Source organism: Hyla sarda, unplaced genomic scaffold (assembly GCF_029499605.1).
Source record: "Hyla sarda isolate aHylSar1 unplaced genomic scaffold, aHylSar1.hap1 scaffold_2135, whole genome shotgun sequence".
Lineage (NCBI taxonomy): Eukaryota > Metazoa > Chordata > Amphibia > Anura > Hylidae > Hyla > Hyla sarda.
In genome coordinates, this window is record NW_026608801.1 from 33,887 (window position 1) to 52,816 (window position 18,930).

The following is an 18,930-nucleotide window of genomic DNA, read 5'->3' on the forward strand; positions in this document are numbered from 1 at the left end:
TGCACTAATGGATTGGTCATCAGCTGGCTGTCTATGTCCCGCATCAATATAGACCAAAGTACAGAGGGTTAGGCTATGCTATTGTACACCTACCTGATGCATCAGAAGGTGCGAGGCCCTTGCTAAATTCTGTGCACAGACTTTGAGATCTATGCTTTAGACTGTATCTAAACCTGCTCCAACATGGACTGACATTCTGGCCTACTTTCAGCCGATGCGACTTGTCTGTCGCTGAACAGTCGCTTTTTATGTATTCAGCACCTATGTATAATGTTGTAAAAATGCTCTAGAAGCTAAAGTCGCAGAAATGTCACACATATTTGGCCTGCAACTTTCTGTGCGACAAATTCAGACAGGAAAAATCAGTATAAATCCTTAGAAAATTATCCCCCAGTGTCTCCATCTGCTGGCGGTATTGAATAAGCATTGCTGCACTGATGGGGTATGCATTAGACGAAAAAAAAGAAGAAAAAGAAGAATAATACGCCCAGAAAAGAGGCGAAAAGGAGAAAAACGTAAAAAAACGTGAAAAAAAAGTAAGAGGAAGAGAAGGGAAAAAAAGGTGGAAATGGGTTTAAAAGTGATTTCGGCGGAGAAATATATATATATATATATATATATATATATATATATATATATATACGCGCACACACACACATATATATAAACGTATTCTCCGTTGAGATATTGCAGCCGCTGCTGTGTCCAGGCCCAGGAGCCTTAGCACTGTGCTGTGATGTCACTCAATACCACTGACATCACTAGGTGTAAACAACATCTCTCCTTTGCTGTGTATGTGACTATGGAGCTGTTTGGTGATGTCGTCTATTATGGCCTTCATAGAAGCAACAGGAGATTGTTGCATCCATCTAGAACCCTCAGAACTACAGTGCTATGATGTCACTCACTTCCACAGGCCTTGCAGAGTGTAAACAACAACAACCCAGCTTTGTTGTGTATGTAACCATAGGGATTTGTGATGTCACCTAGAACCTTCACAGCAGCGACAGCTTTATGAGGAGCATCAGCACTGCTCTGCCTGAGCAGAACCATCACCGCCATAGGTTGTCAAATAACCCGGGTTTAACCCACACAGGTAAGTCCAATGGGGTGCAGGCATGTCCTCTATGCTTACAGCTTCCCGTGGGTGTTGGTTTGATACCGTTTGGGGACAGCCAAGGAGGCATCTGCAGGCAACAAAGGTAGGTGTGTGCTTGTGTGTGTGTTTCCTATGCAGATCCTAAGCCCAGTGTCACATGCAAGTAGGAGGAGTAAGAAGGGTTCCTGGCAAATCCGGGTTATGGATTGCATTTAAAAAGGCCCCGTGGGAGTGCAATGGGCCCCTGTCTTGCTGCTTAGCAATAATGGTATGGGTTTAGGTTCTGCTGTGTGTACTGGTGGTTGACTGCCCCCCAGCCCAGAGTGTGCATGGAAAATTGTCTGGCAGCCTCCCTGACAGCAAGCAGTGATAGTGCCCATGAAGGGGACCTTGTTGGGCCCGCCCCTTTCACGGTTATCGCTTCTCGGCCTTTTGGCTAAGATCAAGTGTAGTATCTGTTCTTATCAGTTTAATATCTGATACGTCCCCTATCTGGGGACCATATATTAAATGGATTTTTGAGAACGGGGGCCGATTTCGAAGCTTGCTTCCGTCGCCCTATGCATTGACCCGATATGGCAGTATCTTCGGGTACAGTGCACCACCCCCTTACAGGGTTAAAAAGAAAGATTCCTACTTTCATTGCTACCTGCTTGCTGGCTAGCCAGCTAGCCAGCCCTGTGGGCCTTGCTGCTGCTGCTGCTGCAGCCAAAAAACAAAAGGTGGTGCTGCTGCTGCTTCTGCTTCTGCTTGTGTCTGGCCGCTGTTGGAGCGTCCAGGCACAGGACTTCTGCTGCTGCTGACTAAATGGCCTCCTTAATTGGATCATTTGAGTAGCCAGCACACCTGTGCAGGTAGGGCATGACATGATAGGCAGCTGCCTTGATAGCGGGTGGGTGCTGAATGTTCCTAATTGACAAAATAAGATTAATGCTTATGAAGAAATATAAAATCTCATCCCTTCCCCAATATCGCGCCACACCCCTACCCCTTAATTCCCTGGTTGAACTTGATGGACATATGTCTTTTTTCGACCGTACTAACTATGTAACTATGTAACATAACATGGGGGGGGGGGGTCTCCTGGCTGTTCACACAGGTGTGTCATTGCTGTACATTGACCATGCATTGCTTCTGTGGTATTGCAAAGGCAAAGACAAATGCTTCCAGCCATCCATTGCACTAATGGATTGGTCATCAGCTGGCTGTCTATGTCCCGCATCAATATAGACCAAAGTACAGAGGGTTAGGCTATGCTATTGTGCACCTACCTGATGCATCAGAAGGTGCGAGGCCCTTGCTAAATTCTGTGCACAGACTTTGAGATCTATGCTTTAGACTGTATCTAAACCTGCTCCAACATGGACTGACATTCTGGCCTACTTTCAGCCGATGCGACTTGTCTGTCGCTGAACAGTCGCTTTTTATGTATTCAGCACCTATGTATAATGTTGTAAAAATGCTCTAGAAGCTAAAGTCGCAGAAATGTCACACATATTTGGCCTGCAACTTTCTGTGCGACAAATTCAGACAGGAAAAATCAGTATAAATCCTTAGAAAATTATCCCCCAGTGTCTCCATCTGCTGGCGGTATTGAATAAGCATTGCTGCACTGATGGGGTATGCATTAGACGAAAAAAAAGAAGAAAAAGAAGAATAATACGCCCAGAAAAGAGGCGAAAAGGAGAAAAACGTAAAAAAACGTGAAAAAAAAGTAAGAGGAAGAGAAGGGAAAAAAAGGTGGAAATGGGTTTAAAAGTGATTTCGGCGGAGAAATATATATATATATATATATATATATATATATATATATATATACGCGCACACACACACATATATATAAACGTATTCTCCGTTGAGATATTGCAGCCGCTGCTGTGTCCAGGCCCAGGAGCCTTAGCACTGTGCTGTGATGTCACTCAATACCACTGACATCACTAGGTGTAAACAACATCTCTCCTTTGCTGTGTATGTGACTATGGAGCTGTTTGGTGATGTCGTCTATTATGGCCTTCATAGAAGCAACAGGAGATTGTTGCATCCATCTAGAACCCTCAGAACTACAGTGCTATGATGTCACTCACTTCCACAGGCCTTGCAGAGTGTAAACAACAACAACCCAGCTTTGTTGTGTATGTAACCATAGGGATTTGTGATGTCACCTAGAACCTTCACAGCAGCGACAGCTTTATGAGGAGCATCAGCACTGCTCTGCCTGAGCAGAACCATCACCGCCATAGGTTGTCAAATAACCCGGGTTTAACCCACACAGGTAAGTCCAATGGGGTGCAGGCATGTCCTCTATGCTTACAGCTTCCCGTGGGTGTTGGTTTGATACCGTTTGGGGACAGCCAAGGAGGCATCTGCAGGCAACAAAGGTAGGTGTGTGCTTGTGTGTGTGTTTCCTATGCAGATCCTAAGCCCAGTGTCACATGCAAGTAGGAGGAGTAAGAAGGGTTCCTGGCAAATCCGGGTTATGGATTGCATTTAAAAAGGCCCCGTGGGAGTGCAATGGGCCCCTGTCTTGCTGCTTAGCAATAATGGTATGGGTTTAGGTTCTGCTGTGTGTACTGGTGGTTGACTGCCCCCCAGCCCAGAGTGTGCATGGAAAATTGTCTGGCAGCCTCCCTGACAGCAAGCAGTGATAGTGCCCATGAAGGGGACCTTGTTGGGCCCGCCCCTTTCACGGTTATCGCTTCTCGGCCTTTTGGCTAAGATCAAGTGTAGTATCTGTTCTTATCAGTTTAATATCTGATACGTCCCCTATCTGGGGACCATATATTAAATGGATTTTTGAGAACGGGGGCCGATTTCGAAGCTTGCTTCCGTCGCCCTATGCATTGACCCGATATGGCAGTATCTTCGGGTACAGTGCACCACCCCCTTACAGGGTTAAAAAGAAAGATTCCTACTTTCATTGCTACCTGCTTGCTGGCTAGCCAGCTAGCCAGCCCTGTGGGCCTTGCTGCTGCTGCTGCTGCAGCCAAAAAACAAAAGGTGGTGCTGCTGCTGCTTCTGCTTCTGCTTGTGTCTGGCCGCTGTTGGAGCGTCCAGGCACAGGACTTCTGCTGCTGCTGACTAAATGGCCTCCTTAATTGGATCATTTGAGTAGCCAGCACACCTGTGCAGGTAGGGCATGACATGATAGGCAGCTGCCTTGATAGCGGGTGGGTGCTGAATGTTCCTAATTGACAAAATAAGATTAATGCTTATGAAGAAATATAAAATCTCATCCCTTCCCCAATATCGCGCCACACCCCTACCCCTTAATTTCCTGGTTGAACTTGATGGACATATGTCTTTTTTCGACCGTACTAACTATGTAACTATGTAACATAACATGGGGGGGGGGGGGGTCTCCTGGCTGTTCACACAGGTGTGTCATTGCTGTACATTGACCATGCATTGCTTCTGTGGTATTGCAAAGGCAAAGACAAATGCTTCCAGCCATCCATTGCACTAATGGATTGGTCATCAGCTGGCTGTCTATGTCCCGCATCAATATAGACCAAAGTACAGAGGGTTAGGCTATGCTATTGTGCACCTACCTGATGCATCAGAAGGTGCGAGGCCCTTGCTAAATTCTGTGCACAGACTTTGAGATCTATGCTTTAGACTGTATCTAAACCTGCTCCAACATGGACTGACATTCTGGCCTACTTTCAGCCGATGCGACTTGTCTGTCGCTGAACAGTCGCTTTTTATGTATTCAGCACCTATGTATAATGTTGTAAAAATGCTCTAGAAGCTAAAGTCGCAGAAATGTCACACATATTTGGCCTGCAACTTTCTGTGCGACAAATTCAGACAGGAAAAATCAGTATAAATCCTTAGAAAATTATCCCCCAGTGTCTCCATCTGCTGGCGGTATTGAATAAGCATTGCTGCACTGATGGGGTATGCATTAGACGAAAAAAAAGAAGAAAAAGAAGAATAATACGCCCAGAAAAGAGGCGAAAAGGAGAAAAACGTAAAAAAACGTGAAAAAAAAGTAAGAGGAAGAGAAGGGAAAAAAAGGTGGAAATGGGTTTAAAAGTGATTTCGGCGGAGAAATATATATATATATATATATATATATATATATATATATATATATACACGCGCACACACACACATATATATAAACGTATTCTCCGTTGAGATATTGCAGCCGCTGCTGTGTCCAGGCCCAGGAGCCTTAGCACTGTGCTGTGATGTCACTCAATACCACTGACATCACTAGGTGTAAACAACATCTCTCCTTTGCTGTGTATGTGACTATGGAGCTGTTTGGTGATGTCGTCTATTATGGCCTTCATAGAAGCAACAGGAGATTGTTGCATCCATCTAGAACCCTCAGAACTACAGTGCTATGATGTCACTCACTTCCACAGGCCTTGCAGAGTGTAAACAACAACAACCCAGCTTTGTTGTGTATGTAACCATAGGGATTTGTGATGTCACCTAGAACCTTCACAGCAGCGACAGCTTTATGAGGAGCATCAGCACTGCTCTGCCTGAGCAGAACCATCACCGCCATAGGTTGTCAAATAACCCGGGTTTAACCCACACAGGTAAGTCCAATGGGGTGCAGGCATGTCCTCTATGCTTACAGCTTCCCGTGGGTGTTGGTTTGATACCGTTTGGGGACAGCCAAGGAGGCATCTGCAGGCAACAAAGGTAGGTGTGTGCTTGTGTGTGTGTTTCCTATGCAGATCCTAAGCCCAGTGTCACATGCAAGTAGGAGGAGTAAGAAGGGTTCCTGGCAAATCCGGGTTATGGATTGCATTTAAAAAGGCCCCGTGGGAGTGCAATGGGCCCCTGTCTTGCTGCTTAGCAATAATGGTATGGGTTTAGGTTCTGCTGTGTGTACTGGTGGTTGACTGCCCCCCAGCCCAGAGTGTGCATGGAAAATTGTCTGGCAGCCTCCCTGACAGCAAGCAGTGATAGTGCCCATGAAGGGGACCTTGTTGGGCCCGCCCCTTTCACGGTTATCGCTTCTCGGCCTTTTGGCTAAGATCAAGTGTAGTATCTGTTCTTATCAGTTTAATATCTGATACGTCCCCTATCTGGGGACCATATATTAAATGGATTTTTGAGAACGGGGGCCGATTTCGAAGCTTGCTTCCGTCGCCCTATGCATTGACCCGATATGGCAGTATCTTCGGGTACAGTGCACCACCCCCTTACAGGGTTAAAAAGAAAGATTCCTACTTTCATTGCTACCTGCTTGCTGGCTAGCCAGCTAGCCAGCCCTGTGGGCCTTGCTGCTGCTGCTGCAGCCAAAAAACAAAAGGTGGTGCTGCTGCTGCTTCTGCTTCTGCTTGTGTCTGGCCGCTGTTGGAGCGTCCAGGCACAGGACTTCTGCTGCTGCTGACTAAATGGCCTCCTTAATTGGATCATTTGAGTAGCCAGCACACCTGTGCAGGTAGGGCATGACATGATAGGCAGCTGCCTTGATAGCGGGTGGGTGCTGAATGTTCCTAATTGACAAAATAAGATTAATGCTTATGAAGAAATATAAAATCTCATCCCTTCCCCAATATCGCGCCACACCCCTACCCCTTAATTCCCTGGTTGAACTTGATGGACATATGTCTTTTTTCGACCGTACTAACTATGTAACTATGTAACATAACATGGGGGGGGGGGGTCTCCTGGCTGTTCACACAGGTGTGTCATTGCTGTACATTGACCATGCATTGCTTCTGTGGTATTGCAAAGGCAAAGACAAATGCTTCCAGCCATCCATTGCACTAATGGATTGGTCATCAGCTGGCTGTCTATGTCCCGCATCAATATAGACCAAAGTACAGAGGGTTAGGCTATGCTATTGTGCACCTACCTGATGCATCAGAAGGTGCGAGGCCCTTGCTAAATTCTGTGCACAGACTTTGAGATCTATGCTTTAGACTGTATCTAAACCTGCTCCAACATGGACTGACATTCTGGCCTACTTTCAGCCGATGCGACTTGTCTGTCGCTGAACAGTCGCTTTTTATGTATTCAGCACCTATGTATAATGTTGTAAAAATGCTCTAGAAGCTAAAGTCGCAGAAATGTCACACATATTTGGCCTGCAACTTTCTGTGCGACAAATTCAGACAGGAAAAATCAGTATAAATCCTTAGAAAATTATCCCCCAGTGTCTCCATCTGCTGGCGGTATTGAATAAGCATTGCTGCACTGATGGGGTATGCATTAGACGAAAAAAAAGAAGAAAAAGAAGAATAATACGCCCAGAAAAGAGGCGAAAAGGAGAAAAACGTAAAAAAACGTGAAAAAAAAGTAAGAGGAAGAGAAGGGAAAAAAAGGTGGAAATGGGTTTAAAAGTGATTTCGGCGGAGAAATATATATATATATATATATATATATATATATATATATATATATATATACGCGCACACACACACATATATATAAACGTATTCTCCGTTGAGATATTGCAGCCGCTGCTGTGTCCAGGCCCAGGAGCCTTAGCACTGTGCTGTGATGTCACTCAATACCACTGACATCACTAGGTGTAAACAACATCTCTCCTTTGCTGTGTATGTGACTATGGAGCTGTTTGGTGATGTCGTCTATTATGGCCTTCATAGAAGCAACAGGAGATTGTTGCATCCATCTAGAACCCTCAGAACTACAGTGCTATGATGTCACTCACTTCCACAGGCCTTGCAGAGTGTAAACAACAACAACCCAGCTTTGTTGTGTATGTAACCATAGGGATTTGTGATGTCACCTAGAACCTTCACAGCAGCGACAGCTTTATGAGGAGCATCAGCACTGCTCTGCCTGAGCAGAACCATCACCGCCATAGGTTGTCAAATAACCCGGGTTTAACCCACACAGGTAAGTCCAATGGGGTGCAGGCATGTCCTCTATGCTTACAGCTTCCCGTGGGTGTTGGTTTGATACCGTTTGGGGACAGCCAAGGAGGCATCTGCAGGCAACAAAGGTAGGTGTGTGCTTGTGTGTGTGTTTCCTATGCAGATCCTAAGCCCAGTGTCACATGCAAGTAGGAGGAGTAAGAAGGGTTCCTGGCAAATCCGGGTTATGGATTGCATTTAAAAAGGCCCCGTGGGAGTGCAATGGGCCCCTGTCTTGCTGCTTAGCAATAATGGTATGGGTTTAGGTTCTGCTGTGTGTACTGGTGGTTGACTGCCCCCCAGCCCAGAGTGTGCATGGAAAATTGTCTGGCAGCCTCCCTGACAGCAAGCAGTGATAGTGCCCATGAAGGGGACCTTGTTGGGCCCGCCCCTTTCACGGTTATCGCTTCTCGGCCTTTTGGCTAAGATCAAGTGTAGTATCTGTTCTTATCAGTTTAATATCTGATACGTCCCCTATCTGGGGACCATATATTAAATGGATTTTTGAGAACGGGGGCCGATTTCGAAGCTTGCTTCCGTCGCCCTATGCATTGACCCGATATGGCAGTATCTTCGGGTACAGTGCACCACCCCCTTACAGGGTTAAAAAGAAAGATTCCTACTTTCATTGCTACCTGCTTGCTGGCTAGCCAGCTAGCCAGCCCTGTGGGCCTTGCTGCTGCTGCTGCTGCAGCCAAAAAACAAAAGGTGGTGCTGCTGCTGCTTCTGCTTCTGCTTGTGTCTGGCCGCTGTTGGAGCGTCCAGGCACAGGACTTCTGCTGCTGCTGACTAAATGGCCTCCTTAATTGGATCATTTGAGTAGCCAGCACACCTGTGCAGGTAGGGCATGACATGATAGGCAGCTGCCTTGATAGCGGGTGGGTGCTGAATGTTCCTAATTGACAAAATAAGATTAATGCTTATGAAGAAATATAAAATCTCATCCCTTCCCCAATATCGCGCCACACCCCTACCCCTTAATTCCCTGGTTGAACTTGATGGACATATGTCTTTTTTCGACCGTACTAACTATGTAACTATGTAACATAACATGGGGGGGGGGGGTCTCCTGGCTGTTCACACAGGTGTGTCATTGCTGTACATTGACCATGCATTGCTTCTGTGGTATTGCAAAGGCAAAGACAAATGCTTCCAGCCATCCATTGCACTAATGGATTGGTCATCAGCTGGCTGTCTATGTCCCGCATCAATATAGACCAAAGTACAGAGGGTTAGGCTATGCTATTGTGCACCTACCTGATGCATCAGAAGGTGCGAGGCCCTTGCTAAATTCTGTGCACAGACTTTGAGATCTATGCTTTAGACTGTATCTAAACCTGCTCCAACATGGACTGACATTCTGGCCTACTTTCAGCCGATGCGACTTGTCTGTCGCTGAACAGTCGCTTTTTATGTATTCAGCACCTATGTATAATGTTGTAAAAATGCTCTAGAAGCTAAAGTCGCAGAAATGTCACACATATTTGGCCTGCAACTTTCTGTGCGACAAATTCAGACAGGAAAAATCAGTATAAATCCTTAGAAAATTATCCCCCAGTGTCTCCATCTGCTGGCGGTATTGAATAAGCATTGCTGCACTGATGGGGTATGCATTAGACGAAAAAAAAGAAGAAAAAGAAGAATAATACGCCCAGAAAAGAGGCGAAAAGGAGAAAAACGTAAAAAAACGTGAAAAAAAAGTAAGAGGAAGAGAAGGGAAAAAAAGGTGGAAATGGGTTTAAAAGTGATTTCGGCGGAGAAATATATATATATATATATATATATATATATATATATATATATACGCGCACACACACACATATATATAAACGTATTCTCCGTTGAGATATTGCAGCCGCTGCTGTGTCCAGGCCCAGGAGCCTTAGCACTGTGCTGTGATGTCACTCAATACCACTGACATCACTAGGTGTAAACAACATCTCTCCTTTGCTGTGTATGTGACTATGGAGCTGTTTGGTGATGTCGTCTATTATGGCCTTCATAGAAGCAACAGGAGATTGTTGCATCCATCTAGAACCCTCAGAACTACAGTGCTATGATGTCACTCACTTCCACAGGCCTTGCAGAGTGTAAACAACAACAACCCAGCTTTGTTGTGTATGTAACCATAGGGATTTGTGATGTCACCTAGAACCTTCACAGCAGCGACAGCTTTATGAGGAGCATCAGCACTGCTCTGCCTGAGCAGAACCATCACCGCCATAGGTTGTCAAATAACCCGGGTTTAACCCACACAGGTAAGTCCAATGGGGTGCAGGCATGTCCTCTATGCTTACAGCTTCCCGTGGGTGTTGGTTTGATACCGTTTGGGGACAGCCAAGGAGGCATCTGCAGGCAACAAAGGTAGGTGTGTGCTTGTGTGTGTGTTTCCTATGCAGATCCTAAGCCCAGTGTCACATGCAAGTAGGAGGAGTAAGAAGGGTTCCTGGCAAATCCGGGTTATGGATTGCATTTAAAAAGGCCCCGTGGGAGTGCAATGGGCCCCTGTCTTGCTGCTTAGCAATAATGGTATGGGTTTAGGTTCTGCTGTGTGTACTGGTGGTTGACTGCCCCCCAGCCCAGAGTGTGCATGGAAAATTGTCTGGCAGCCTCCCTGACAGCAAGCAGTGATAGTGCCCATGAAGGGGACCTTGTTGGGCCCGCCCCTTTCACGGTTATCGCTTCTCGGCCTTTTGGCTAAGATCAAGTGTAGTATCTGTTCTTATCAGTTTAATATCTGATACGTCCCCTATCTGGGGACCATATATTAAATGGATTTTTGAGAACGGGGGCCGATTTCGAAGCTTGCTTCCGTCGCCCTATGCATTGACCCGATATGGCAGTATCTTCGGGTACAGTGCACCACCCCCTTACAGGGTTAAAAAGAAAGATTCCTACTTTCATTGCTACCTGCTTGCTGGCTAGCCAGCTAGCCAGCCCTGTGGGCCTTGCTGCTGCTGCTGCTGCAGCCAAAAAACAAAAGGTGGTGCTGCTGCTGCTTCTGCTTCTGCTTGTGTCTGGCCGCTGTTGGAGCGTCCAGGCACAGGACTTCTGCTGCTGCTGACTAAATGGCCTCCTTAATTGGATCATTTGAGTAGCCAGCACACCTGTGCAGGTAGGGCATGACATGATAGGCAGCTGCCTTGATAGCGGGTGGGTGCTGAATGTTCCTAATTGACAAAATAAGATTAATGCTTATGAAGAAATATAAAATCTCATCCCTTCCCCAATATCGCGCCACACCCCTACCCCTTAATTCCCTGGTTGAACTTGATGGACATATGTCTTTTTTCGACCGTACTAACTATGTAACTATGTAACATAACATGGGGGGGGGGGGGTCTCCTGGCTGTTCACACAGGTGTGTCATTGCTGTACATTGACCATGCATTGCTTCTGTGGTATTGCAAAGGCAAAGACAAATGCTTCCAGCCATCCATTGCAATGGATTGGTCATCAGCTGGCTGTCTATGTCCCGCATCAATATAGACCAAAGTACAGAGGGTTAGGCTATGCTATTGTGCACCTACCTGATGCATCAGAAGGTGCGAGGCCCTTGCTAAATTCTGTGCACAGACTTTGAGATCTATGCTTTAGACTGTATCTAAACCTGCTCCAACATGGACTGACATTCTGGCCTACTTTCAGCCGATGCGACTTGTCTGTCGCTGAACAGTCGCTTTTTATGTATTCAGCACCTATGTATAATGTTGTAAAAATGCTCTAGAAGCTAAAGTCGCAGAAATGTCACACATATTTGGCCTGCAACTTTCTGTGCGACAAATTCAGACAGGAAAAATCAGTATAAATCCTTAGAAAATTATCCCCCAGTGTCTCCATCTGCTGGCGGTATTGAATAAGCATTGCTGCACTGATGGGGTATGCATTAGACGAAAAAAAAGAAGAAAAAGAAGAATAATACGCCCAGAAAAGAGGCGAAAAGGAGAAAAACGTAAAAAAACGTGAAAAAAAAGTAAGAGGAAGAGAAGGGAAAAAAAGGTGGAAATGGGTTTAAAAGTGATTTCGGCGGAGAAATATATATATATATATATATATATATATATATATATATATACGCGCACACACACACATATATATAAACGTATTCTCCGTTGAGATATTGCAGCCGCTGCTGTGTCCAGGCCCAGGAGCCTTAGCACTGTGCTGTGATGTCACTCAATACCACTGACATCACTAGGTGTAAACAACATCTCTCCTTTGCTGTGTATGTGACTATGGAGCTGTTTGGTGATGTCGTCTATTATGGCCTTCATAGAAGCAACAGGAGATTGTTGCATCCATCTAGAACCCTCAGAACTACAGTGCTATGATGTCACTCACTTCCACAGGCCTTGCAGAGTGTAAACAACAACAACCCAGCTTTGTTGTGTATGTAACCATAGGGATTTGTGATGTCACCTAGAACCTTCACAGCAGCGACAGCTTTATGAGGAGCATCAGCACTGCTCTGCCTGAGCAGAACCATCACCGCCATAGGTTGTCAAATAACCCGGGTTTAACCCACACAGGTAAGTCCAATGGGGTGCAGGCATGTCCTCTATGCTTACAGCTTCCCGTGGGTGTTGGTTTGATACCGTTTGGGGACAGCCAAGGAGGCATCTGCAGGCAACAAAGGTAGGTGTGTGCTTGTGTGTGTGTTTCCTATGCAGATCCTAAGCCCAGTGTCACATGCAAGTAGGAGGAGTAAGAAGGGTTCCTGGCAAATCCGGGTTATGGATTGCATTTAAAAAGGCCCCGTGGGAGTGCAATGGGCCCCTGTCTTGCTGCTTAGCAATAATGGTATGGGTTTAGGTTCTGCTGTGTGTACTGGTGGTTGACTGCCCCCCAGCCCAGAGTGTGCATGGAAAATTGTCTGGCAGCCTCCCTGACAGCAAGCAGTGATAGTGCCCATGAAGGGGACCTTGTTGGGCCCGCCCCTTTCACGGTTATCGCTTCTCGGCCTTTTGGCTAAGATCAAGTGTAGTATCTGTTCTTATCAGTTTAATATCTGATACGTCCCCTATCTGGGGACCATATATTAAATGGATTTTTGAGAACGGGGGCCGATTTCGAAGCTTGCTTCCGTCGCCCTATGCATTGACCCGATATGGCAGTATCTTCGGGTACAGTGCACCACCCCCTTACAGGGTTAAAAAGAAAGATTCCTACTTTCATTGCTACCTGCTTGCTGGCTAGCCAGCTAGCCAGCCCTGTGGGCCTTGCTGCTGCTGCTGCTGCAGCCAAAAAACAAAAGGTGGTGCTGCTGCTGCTTCTGCTTCTGCTTGTGTCTGGCCGCTGTTGGAGCGTCCAGGCACAGGACTTCTGCTGCTGCTGACTAAATGGCCAAATGGCCTCCTTAATTGGATCATTTGAGTAGCCAGCACACCTGTGCAGGTAGGGCATGACATGATAGGCAGCTGCCTTGATAGCGGGTGGGTGCTGAATGTTCCTAATTGACAAAATAAGATTAATGCTTATGAAGAAATATAAAATCTCATCCCTTCCCCAATATCGCGCCACACCCCTACCCCTTAATTCCCTGGTTGAACTTGATGGACATATGTCTTTTTTCGACCGTACTAACTATGTAACTATGTAACATAACATGGGGGGGGGGGGGTCTCCTGGCTGTTCACACAGGTGTGTCATTGCTGTACATTGACCATGCATTGCTTCTGTGGTATTGCAAAGGCAAAGACAAATGCTTCCAGCCATCCATTGCACTAATGGATTGGTCATCAGCTGGCTGTCTATGTCCCGCATCAATATAGACCAAAGTACAGAGGGTTAGGCTATGCTATTGTGCACCTACCTGATGCATCAGAAGGTGCGAGGCCCTTGCTAAATTCTGTGCACAGACTTTGAGATCTATGCTTTAGACTGTATCTAAACCTGCTCCAACATGGACTGACATTCTGGCCTACTTTCAGCCGATGCGACTTGTCTGTCGCTGAACAGTCGCTTTTTATGTATTCAGCACCTATGTATAATGTTGTAAAAATGCTCTAGAAGCTAAAGTCGCAGAAATGTCACACATATTTGGCCTGCAACTTTCTGTGCGACAAATTCAGACAGGAAAAATCAGTATAAATCCTTAGAAAATTATCCCCCAGTGTCTCCATCTGCTGGCGGTATTGAATAAGCATTGCTGCACTGATGGGGTATGCATTAGACGAAAAAAAAGAAGAAAAAGAAGAATAATACGCCCAGAAAAGAGGCGAAAAGGAGAAAAACGTAAAAAAACGTGAAAAAAAAGTAAGAGGAAGAGAAGGGAAAAAAAGGTGGAAATGGGTTTAAAAGTGATTTCGGCGGAGAAATATATATATATATATATATATATATATATATATATATATATATATACGCGCACACACACACATATATATAAACGTATTCTCCGTTGAGATATTGCAGCCGCTGCTGTGTCCAGGCCCAGGAGCCTTAGCACTGTGCTGTGATGTCACTCAATACCACTGACATCACTAGGTGTAAACAACATCTCTCCTTTGCTGTGTATGTGACTATGGAGCTGTTTGGTGATGTCGTCTATTATGGCCTTCATAGAAGCAACAGGAGATTGTTGCATCCATCTAGAACCCTCAGAACTACAGTGCTATGATGTCACTCACTTCCACAGGCCTTGCAGAGTGTAAACAACAACAACCCAGCTTTGTTGTGTATGTAACCATAGGGATTTGTGATGTCACCTAGAACCTTCACAGCAGCGACAGCTTTATGAGGAGCATCAGCACTGCTCTGCCTGAGCAGAACCATCACCGCCATAGGTTGTCAAATAACCCGGGTTTAACCCACACAGGTAAGTCCAATGGGGTGCAGGCATGTCCTCTATGCTTACAGCTTCCCGTGGGTGTTGGTTTGATACCGTTTGGGGACAGCCAAGGAGGCATCTGCAGGCAACAAAGGTAGGTGTGTGCTTGTGTGTGTGTTTCCTATGCAGATCCTAAGCCCAGTGTCACATGCAAGTAGGAGGAGTAAGAAGGGTTCCTGGCAAATCCGGGTTATGGATTGCATTTAAAAAGGCCCCGTGGGAGTGCAATGGGCCCCTGTCTTGCTGCTTAGCAATAATGGTATGGGTTTAGGTTCTGCTGTGTGTACTGGTGGTTGACTGCCCCCCAGCCCAGAGTGTGCATGGAAAATTGTCTGGCAGCCTCCCTGACAGCAAGCAGTGATAGTGCCCATGAAGGGGACCTTGTTGGGCCCGCCCCTTTCACGGTTATCGCTTCTCGGCCTTTTGGCTAAGATCAAGTGTAGTATCTGTTCTTATCAGTTTAATATCTGATACGTCCCCTATCTGGGGACCATATATTAAATGGATTTTTGAGAACGGGGGCCGATTTCGAAGCTTGCTTCCGTCGCCCTATGCATTGACCCGATATGGCAGTATCTTCGGGTACAGTGCACCACCCCCTTACAGGGTTAAAAAGAAAGATTCCTACTTTCATTGCTACCTGCTTGCTGGCTAGCCAGCTAGCCAGCCCTGTGGGCCTTGCTGCTGCTGCTGCTGCAGCCAAAAAACAAAAGGTGGTGCTGCTGCTGCTTCTGCTTCTGCTTGTGTCTGGCCGCTGTTGGAGCGTCCAGGCACAGGACTTCTGCTGCTGCTGACTAAATGGCCTCCTTAATTGGATCATTTGAGTAGCCAGCACACCTGTGCAGGTAGGGCATGACATGATAGGCAGCTGCCTTGATAGCGGGTGGGTGCTGAATGTTCCTAATTGACAAAATAAGATTAATGCTTATGAAGAAATATAAAATCTCATCCCTTCCCCAATATCGCGCCACACCCCTACCCCTTAATTCCCTGGTTGAACTTGATGGACATATGTCTTTTTTCGACCGTACTAACTATGTAACTATGTAACATAACATGGGGGGGGGGGGTCTCCTGGCTGTTCACACAGGTGTGTCATTGCTGTACATTGACCATGCATTGCTTCTGTGGTATTGCAAAGGCAAAGACAAATGCTTCCAGCCATCCATTGCACTAATGGATTGGTCATCAGCTGGCTGTCTATGTCCCGCATCAATATAGACCAAAGTACAGAGGGTTAGGCTATGCTATTGTGCACCTACCTGATGCATCAGAAGGTGCGAGGCCCTTGCTAAATTCTGTGCACAGACTTTGAGATCTATGCTTTAGACTGTATCTAAACCTGCTCCAACATGGACTGACATTCTGGCCTACTTTCAGCCGATGCGACTTGTCTGTCGCTGAACAGTCGCTTTTTATGTATTCAGCACCTATGTATAATGTTGTAAAAATGCTCTAGAAGCTAAAGTCGCAGAAATGTCACACATATTTGGCCTGCAACTTTCTGTGCGACAAATTCAGACAGGAAAAATCAGTATAAATCCTTAGAAAATTATCCCCCAGTGTCTCCATCTGCTGGCGGTATTGAATAAGCATTGCTGCACTGATGGGGTATGCATTAGACGAAAAAAAAGAAGAAAAAGAAGAATAATACGCCCAGAAAAGAGGCGAAAAGGAGAAAAACGTAAAAAAACGTGAAAAAAAAGTAAGAGGAAGAGAAGGGAAAAAAAGGTGGAAATGGGTTTAAAAGTGATTTCGGCGGAGAAATATATATATATATATATATATATATATATATATATATATATATATATACGCGCACACACACACATATATATAAACGTATTCTCCGTTGAGATATTGCAGCCGCTGCTGTGTCCAGGCCCAGGAGCCTTAGCACTGTGCTGTGATGTCACTCAATACCACTGACATCACTAGGTGTAAACAACATCTCTCCTTTGCTGTGTATGTGACTATGGAGCTGTTTGGTGATGTCGTCTATTATGGCCTTCATAGAAGCAACAGGAGATTGTTGCATCCATCTAGAACCCTCAGAACTACAGTGCTATGATGTCACTCACTTCCACAGGCCTTGCAGAGTGTAAACAACAACAACCCAGCTTTGTTGTGTATGTAACCATAGGGATTTGTGATGTCACCTAGAACCTTCACAGCAGCGACAGCTTTATGAGGAGCATCAGCACTGCTCTGCCTGAGCAGAACCATCACCGCCATAGGTTGTCAAATAACCCGGGTTTAACCCACACAGGTAAGTCCAATGGGGTGCAGGCATGTCCTCTATGCTTACAGCTTCCCGTGGGTGTTGGTTTGATACCGTTTGGGGACAGCCAAGGAGGCATCTGCAGGCAACAAAGGTAGGTGTGTGCTTGTGTGTGTGTTTCCTATGCAGATCCTAAGCCCAGTGTCACATGCAAGTAGGAGGAGTAAGAAGGGTTCCTGGCAAATCCGGGTTATGGATTGCATTTAAAAAGGCCCCGTGGGAGTGCAATGGGCCCCTGTCTTGCTGCTTAGCAATAATGGTATGGGTTTAGGTTCTGCTGTGTGTACTGGTGGTTGACTGCCCCCCAGCCCAGAGTGTGCATGGAAAATTGTCTGGCAGCCTCCCTGACAGCAAGCAGTGATAGTGCCCATGAAGGGGACCTTGTTGGGCCCGCCCCTTTCACGGTTATCGCTTCTCGGCCTTTTGGCTAAGATCAAGTGTAGTATCTGTTCTTATCAGTTTTCATGCTGGTGGGGATGGGTGCTGCATGGAGGATGCAGGTGTACCAGGGCTTTCCGGGGCTGGTTCTGAGGAATCAGCTCGACGGCTGCCCCGATGTGACCTGTTCCCTCCGGGTCTCGCCATGAGGCTGAGAGGGTCTAGAGCCGAGGTACTTTTGTGCCTCGGGGAGTGGTGACCCCGAGGTGCCGAAACTCACTGGGAGAATAGACTCACTGAGTTGAAGCACGGGCACCATAATCTCTTCACCTTGTGGCACTCACCTCTTGATTCCCGGCCTTCTGGCTAGGATCAGAGAAATTTTTATAGATCCGGCCGGATGTCCGGGCAGTATATCTGCACACATTCACTTATTTATTTCTTTTTTGTCTCACTGTGTCACTTTTTGCGTGTTGTGTGTTCACAGGATTGGTCAGGATGCGGGTAGCCCTTCTGGGTGTCCCTCCTGGCGGTCTAGGGGAGGTGTGTGTGGCCATTAGGTTCCGCACCTCCCTGCAAACACCCCGGGTACTCCTGCTTTGGCAGGGTACCTACCGTAATCGGCTCTGCGGGCAGATACCTTGGCTAACGCCAAGGGGGATGCCGGGAGCATTTGTGGTCCCCTAGTAGCTTCGGCGAAAAGGGACATCGAACCTGGAACCTCGCAGGTACCTTTTGGTCCGGAGGCGAAGGGTAAGGTTTGTTGGGGGGCCTCTCTCCTATCGGAGAAGGGCTTGCGATAGACCGCATCCTTTGTGCACGTTTTTTTTAGTGTAACACGTTTGCACTTTTTCTTGCACTTTGGGTGAATCGAAAGCACGTTCCTCGGCTTTAGATAAAAAAAAAAAAAAAAAAAAATCTGTTCTTATCAGTTTAATATCTGATACGTCCCCTATCTGGGGACCATATATTAAATGGATTTTTGAGAACGGGGGCCGATTTCGAAGCTTGCTTCCGTCGCCCTATGCATTGACCCGATATGGCAGTATCTTCGGGTACAGTGCACCACCCCCTTACAGGGTTAAAAAGAAAGATTCCTACTTTCATTGCTACCTGCTTGCTGGCTAGCCAGCTAGCCAGCCCTGTGGGCCTTGCTGCTGCTGCTGCTGCAGCCAAAAAACAAAAGGTGGTGCTGCTGCTGCTTCTGCTTCTGCTTGTGTCTGGCCGCTGTTGGAGCGTCCAGGCACAGGACTTCTGCTGCTGCTGACTAAATGGCCTCCTTAATTGGATCATTTGAGTAGCCAGCACACCTGTGCAGGTAGGGCATGACATGATAGGCAGCTGCCTTGATAGCGGGTGGGTGCTGAATGTTCCTAATTGACAAAATAAGATTAATGCTTATGAAGAAATATAAAATCTCATCCCTTCCCCAATATCGCGCCACACCCCTACCCCTTAATTCCCTGGTTGAACTTGATGGACATATGTCTTTTTT

At 46.4% G+C, this 18,930-nt stretch overlaps 8 non-coding genes and 1 pseudogene across 8 annotated transcripts; all 9 read left to right on the forward strand.

Moving 5' to 3' along the window:
* The first annotated feature begins 1,515 nt into the window (after positions 1 to 1,515).
* Positions 1,516 to 1,706, forward strand: LOC130319500 (U2 spliceosomal RNA). Its single transcript, XR_008865674.1, has one exon. It is a non-coding gene; the product is annotated as a U2 spliceosomal RNA (small nuclear RNA).
* A 2,084-nt stretch (positions 1,707 to 3,790) lies between these two features.
* LOC130319502 (U2 spliceosomal RNA) lies at positions 3,791 to 3,981 on the forward strand. Its single transcript, XR_008865675.1, has one exon. It is a non-coding gene; the product is annotated as a U2 spliceosomal RNA (small nuclear RNA).
* A 2,090-nt stretch (positions 3,982 to 6,071) lies between these two features.
* LOC130319503 (U2 spliceosomal RNA) lies at positions 6,072 to 6,262 on the forward strand. Its single transcript, XR_008865676.1, has one exon. It is a non-coding gene; the product is annotated as a U2 spliceosomal RNA (small nuclear RNA).
* A 2,087-nt stretch (positions 6,263 to 8,349) lies between these two features.
* Positions 8,350 to 8,540, forward strand: LOC130319504 (U2 spliceosomal RNA). The gene has a single exon (XR_008865677.1). It is a non-coding gene; the product is annotated as a U2 spliceosomal RNA (small nuclear RNA).
* Positions 8,541 to 10,624: 2,084 nt separating this feature from the next.
* LOC130319505 (U2 spliceosomal RNA) lies at positions 10,625 to 10,815 on the forward strand. Its single transcript, XR_008865678.1, has one exon. It is a non-coding gene; the product is annotated as a U2 spliceosomal RNA (small nuclear RNA).
* A 2,080-nt stretch (positions 10,816 to 12,895) lies between these two features.
* Positions 12,896 to 13,086, forward strand: LOC130319506 (U2 spliceosomal RNA). Its single transcript, XR_008865679.1, has one exon. It is a non-coding gene; the product is annotated as a U2 spliceosomal RNA (small nuclear RNA).
* Positions 13,087 to 15,183: 2,097 nt separating this feature from the next.
* LOC130319507 (U2 spliceosomal RNA) lies at positions 15,184 to 15,374 on the forward strand. The gene has a single exon (XR_008865680.1). It is a non-coding gene; the product is annotated as a U2 spliceosomal RNA (small nuclear RNA).
* A 2,090-nt stretch (positions 15,375 to 17,464) lies between these two features.
* Positions 17,465 to 17,624, forward strand: LOC130319509 (U2 spliceosomal RNA; annotated as a pseudogene).
* Positions 17,625 to 18,319: 695 nt separating this feature from the next.
* On the forward strand, positions 18,320 to 18,506 carry LOC130319508 (U2 spliceosomal RNA). The gene has a single exon (XR_008865681.1). It is a non-coding gene; the product is annotated as a U2 spliceosomal RNA (small nuclear RNA).
* The last annotated feature ends 424 nt before the right edge of the window (positions 18,507 to 18,930 follow it).